This window comes from Barbus barbus (assembly GCF_936440315.1).
Source record: "Barbus barbus genome assembly, chromosome: 24".
NCBI lineage: Eukaryota > Metazoa > Chordata > Actinopteri > Cypriniformes > Cyprinidae > Barbus > Barbus barbus.
In genome coordinates, this window is record NC_136752.1 from 23,561,638 (window position 1) to 23,567,769 (window position 6,132).

Below are 6,132 nucleotides of genomic sequence, written 5' to 3' on the forward strand. Positions count from 1 at the left end.
TGTAATGAAACTTTGAGATCTCTCCTTCAAAATTTAAGCTTCTTTCTGGTCTCATCGACGGATATGACCTGAGGTCGTCTGTTTTTACAGTTTAAAAAAACAAGCACATGACTTGTGATCAGTAATCCCTCTTATCATGGACATGTTGTGACTCCCGCTGCCATAATTCCTGATCAGTGATCCCTAAATGCTAATATTACTTCTTTGCTTTTTGGTCCTTTATAAAAGTCCTGCACATTTCTGTCCACGGTAAAATGGTCGAAACGCTCGACCAGCTTAAGGATAAAAGTTGGCCCTCAGACCCCTAAAACCCTCCTGAATACCCTTTCAGTCGGCCAGCACGGGGGGTTTGGACTCTGATCCACGCTCCTTTTTACAAGTACCACCGTTGAAACGTGACAGCAGGCCAGCACTTCAGAAGACTGATTCAAAGGTATGGCTGTGGGCTGCTGTTCAATAGGTCCTACCCATCACATGCTCTTTGGCTAAATCATCATGACCTGAGATTTCAACCACTCCGCCACACTCTTTCCTAAGCTTTTCTCCTTGTGCATGCTCTGGTGACAGCCAAACCGCCAGCCAGAATGAACACCCACCCTCTTCCTTTTTCTCTTCAAACATTTCCTAACCAGACTCCTTCTATGAAAATACATAACCGATGCCATCCCCGAGAGAAAAGAGGGATAGAAAGAGAAAAAAAGAGACTTCATAGATGTTGCGTTATGCAATAGAAGGGGGCAGTCGCTGGGCAGACAGTGGCATTCTGTGTGAGAGAGCGTGGGGCACGGCGGGGTGGCGTGGTGCTGGTGTTGCGCTGGGAACGGGACGATCTTGGCGAGCCGTGGGAGCGATGGTGAGGAGGACAGGGCTCCTGGCGGCACTGTGCTTCTCTCCCCAGCCCTTTATCTCTCACACGGGAGAAGTGGGTCAGCTTTGGGGGCCGAGGTACGGTTACATCTGAGAGCCTCCACTGAATGAGCTCTACTCCCTTGATTACAGGGCAACATTTCAAAAAGTAATTTATCAGAATTGTTACAACAAATGAAATGAGAAACTCAAGGGACATCTTTAGGCCTGCAGTAAGTAATCTGGTAACAGGAGCTGATATGAGATTATTTGTAGTCTCATTTGTGTTCTTTGAAAATTATGACAATTCTACATATTCATGTCCTCTAACCTGATTAGATGTTCCAAGACTGCTGATAATTATAGTGTTGTACTATAACAACACTGGAACACTTTTCATTTCCACGTCAATCACTAATTACACTAATTAACTCAAGTTTAAGTTACTATTGCTTCTTGGTTATAGAATTTTGTATAAATTCTATAAAAGTGTGCGTTGATACTGAGTTTTAGCACATCTGTTATTATCTGCAGTACTTTAAAATCTACACAGTATTAAAGGCAAAGTTCACCCAAATGAAAACTTGTTAGACTTAAAGACAAAAGAAGATAAATGAATTTCATTTTTGGTTTAGAAATAAATTCTCATATGTTAATACTATTATAAGGAGCCACATGACAATTAATTAAAAGTATTATTTAAAAAAAATATTTATACATCCTTGACCAGTTCTTTAGCTAAATATCACCTCATGTAATTTATGCTCTTTAAGTCATCGCTGGGGTTACATTTCAGAGCCACAATGATGACATTTCAACATGTTTGTCGTCATAGAGGACGTAGCGCTGCTGCATTTAAAGCACATCAATAATCGATTCCATGGCCGCCAAAGGCTTCACCTCTACTTTAACAAGAAGTGAGCAGAGCGGAGGCACAGACCTCTCACTGTGCGTCACTGCCACAGCCTCTAAATCAAAGCTCAGGATCCATGAATGACAATGTCCCTTTCTTCAGGCTCTTCCCTCTGAGGAAGAAAGGCCTGCGAGCCCCCAATGTGCTCCCTGAGAGGGAACAGCATGGCCTCCCCCCTTCCCTCCCCACCGCTGAACTCAGTTTATGGCCGGGCTGAGGTTGCTCACTTCAAGGTAGTGCTCTTTTGAACAGCGGCGTTGCCGGGGCTCGTGTTACACCTGCCCCCGCTCTAACCTCTCCTCATTCACACGGCCCTCTGGGACAAGGCCTTCCTCTGTCTGCCTGCCCCTTCGCACAAAGCACCCACAAGCCATCACTGCCAGTGCTGTTTGTTAGCCACCATCGCCCCAGCACTGTCCGCTCACACAATGCGTGACTGTGGTGAAAAGGCCCCCTGACACCCAGCATAGGCAGCCGGGGAATTCCAGATCCATTACCCATCACCATGGCAATAGCCAAAGAAGGATGCATGTTTTATTTATATGTATACCTTGTAAGTCGCATATGCATTTACCAAATTAATCAAAGTTTAGACTTATTTTGGGATATACTGATCAAAAGTTTGGGGTGGGTGAGATTTTCCTAAGAGCATACATAATCTTATGTGCTCACCATATTTATTTGGTCAAAAATACAGTAATATTTTTGAATTATTCTTTTAATTTAAAATAACTGTTTTCATTCAATATATTTTCAAATGTAATCTATTACTGTGATGGCAAAGCTGAATTTTCAGCATCATTATTTCAGTCTTCAGTGTCACATGATCCTTCAGAAAACATTCTAATATGCTGATTTGCTGCATATTAGATTTTGTTAATCAGTTTTGCTGCTTAATATTTTTGTGGAAACCATGATATTCCCTTTTCAGGATTCTTTGATGAACAAAAAGTGCAGAACTGCATTTATTTTCAACAGATGTTTTTTTTTGGTAATAATATACAAGACTTTACTATCACTTCTGATCATTTTAATTGTAGAACAAAGGAATTCATTTCTTTAATATATATATATATATAATAAACTAAAATACTGACCCCCAACTTTTGAATGGTACTGTATGTGATAATCCTCATATTTTGCCATAATTATTTTTTAAGTAATTTAATCAAACTGTTGCCATTGATAAATATGTCATTGATAAATATATTTGTCTATATTTTAATGTTCTTTTAAAGAAGAAATAGCTCCAAAAATGAGTGTCTTCTATTACATTTTACACCTGCCTGCATAAAGAATTACTTTAATTGGAAATTTAAATTAATATCCCATTACAGTCACATTTCCAAATACAGTGTTTAAATGACAAAGAAAAATTATTAATACAGGAATATGTCAGCACATTGTATTTGGAGTTTTAGAAATCAGAATATTGTCTTAAAGGAACAGTTGACCCAAAAATGAAAATTTGCTGAAGATTTAATCACCTTCTGGCTATGAAAATGAAGTTGGTTCTTCAAATCAACATTAAGCAATATTATGTATAGAGGATATTTTAGTCTTGATGGATTGTTTTATTACAAACATGTAGATTTTTTCTTCACTAGAAGTTTAATGCGGGACTGGAGTCCTGTGGATTACATCTGGATTATTGTGATGTTTTTATCAGCTGTTTGGACTCTCATTCCGACGGCACCCATTCACTGCAGAGGATCCATTGATGAGCATGTCTGTTCCAATGAAGAAACAAACACATCTACATCTACACTGGATGGCCTGAGAGTGAGTAAATAAAAAAAAATATATATGTTTTTTGTTTACATGACACATGCATAATCGGTATAAAGTCAAATGCTGATTAATATAAAAATATTCTTGTAAATACAGAAGAGTTCAATAGCCAATTCTTATGCATTTCTGAATCTTAGATGTCTGGCAAGTCACTCTCACTTTACTATCAAGCAGTATGTGTTCCGAGTTGTGGAGGTTCTTTACTCTGTAAACAGAGCGGGTCAGAATCAGCGGGGTGCCGGGAGCAGACCTGCCGTCGTCCCCAACACACCCCTGTGAGTGATGCTCTGAAGACCCCACGTGCCCTTTGTAAACATCCCCCTGCGCCACTGATGGGACAGCAGCGCATTCTCACGAGAAACTGTCGTTGTGTCCCACTATCCACATCCGAGGCAGTTCACACAACTTCCAGAGAGCTGCAAAATCCCCCAAAAGAGTTCCCAGAGCATTTTTAGCTTGTGTTTCTAATATTAGACCTTCTCTAGTCAACTGAGATCAAAGGTCGGCGGAATGCTTGAAATGTAATACAACCGAACAGTTAAATATAGAGGAAGAGACAATTAGGGAGATGAGTGGTCAGCAGCCCAGTGTCTTTCTGCAGTCAGCTGTGGGTCTATTTTCTGCTGCCAGAAGAAGAGAGGAAGGAACATTGTGTTTCCTGTAAATAAAGAGAGGAGTGCAGCTATCATTGTTTTGACAACGGAAACAACGTCGGTGTCGTTCTTTTTCTGACACTCGTCACATCTACGTGTGAAAAGAAGCGTTCCCTACTGGCCCAGGGGCAATTAGAACCATTCACAAGTTGAAATGAAGATCTCTATGTCAGGTGAAGTTGTAAACAACACTGGAGTTTCTTGCCTCAAAGGGATGAAGCGGTTCAAATTACATCTGTGAAGCTGCATTTAGAAACATGTCCTATCTTGAATTTATTTTCAAAGTGATCTAAAACACAATCACAGTTTCAAATGATGGTAATATCTAATATTGATAGACTATATTTGCAATAATGCAAATTGCATCAAACTTCAAGCAGGAATCAAAACAGGAAATCCTGAAATTATATATTTAATAAAAAGATTGCTGAAATTTACAGTATTGCTTTCAAATGTTTGGGGCCAGTAAGATTTTTTAAAAAGAAATTAATACTTTTATTCAGCAAGAATGCATTACATTAATCAAAATTAAATACATTTTAATTTAAAAAAAAAATACAATATATATATATATATATATATATATATATATATATATATATATTTTTTTTTTTTTTTTTTTTTGAAATAAAAAAAGAACTTTCTAAGAATCCTAAAAAATGTATCATAGTTCCCACAAAAAAATTAAGTAATTTAAGTAAATTAAGTAACAACTTTTTTCTGCAATAATAATAATAAGAAATAATTTGTGAGCAGCAAATCAGCATATTAGAATAATTTCTGAAGAAGAATCGAGTAATGATGCTGAAAATCCAGCTTTGATCACAAGAATAAATTACATTTTTAAAATATACTGAAATAGAAAACATTTATTTTAAATTACAATAATATTTCAAAATGTTACTGTTTATAATGTATTGTTGATCAAATAAATGCAGTCTTAATGAGAATAAGAGACTAATTTCAAAAACAAAGTTTACAGATACTAAACTTTTGAATAGTGTATGTTTGAGATTTTATATTCATATTTATTGAATAAATCATCTAAATTTATTTTGTCAATTAAAGACACAACTTATTTTTTAATAACATTTCACGCCATTTAGTGTGAAAAATACTTTTCTTTGAATGTTAAGCACTTTTACTAAATGCATCTTATGTTTTCAACTGCATGAGCTAATCAAACCATATTTCATTAAAGCTGATAGCAGGTATCCCACAATGTGCAAAATATCCACAGTACATCCTTCCTGGTGGATGTTCAAGAAGTGATAACCAGAACACCCCCAAGCAGGATGTATTGTCTGCACCCTCTACAAATAGACCGTACCTCCAGGAAACTGTGTCATGAGAAAAAGCGGTGACTTAGGTAGGGGAAGATGACCATCACAAAATAAAAAACTATATCTGTCGCTACAAACACACCCAAAAAAAGATTTGCATGAGGAAGAGACTCGTATCCTGTAAATAATGAGTCAGCCGCCTCACATACAACACTGTCTCATTTGCATTTTATCAATGTATAATGAAACTGAAAATGATTGTGGTTAAATCTATATCATATTATATTGTATACGGAAATGCAAAGCTCATCATTTAAGTTTTAACCTTGAATCAGTTTTGTTTTGTAGTCTCTGAGGAATGTGCACACGGTGAAGTGGCCATTTCTCAATCCACTCACTTACTTTAAGGAAACATTGTAGACAAAGTCTATGTCAAGGCCAAAACAACTGAGGGAAGAATGATTTTGAGAACGAACAGTCACAAGATGGTTAAATGATAAAAAAAAAAGCAAATACTGTTTTTATCAGTTACATTACATTGATGTTTCCCATAGACACTTGACGTGAGTACTGAGAAGACAAAAAAATGGTAAAAAGGAATGATAAAAAAATAAAAATGATGGTCAAGTTCCATAACAGATGGTAT

The 6,132-nt window shown here is 37.0% G+C and overlaps 1 protein-coding gene across 1 annotated transcript in view; it reads right to left on the reverse strand.

Moving 5' to 3' along the window:
* The window catches only part of LOC306843923 (hairy/enhancer-of-split related with YRPW motif protein 2), a 45,708-nt gene that overhangs the window by 38,546 nt on the left and 1,030 nt on the right, over positions 1–6,132 (reverse strand). The gene's annotated exons all lie outside the window — the stretch shown is intronic.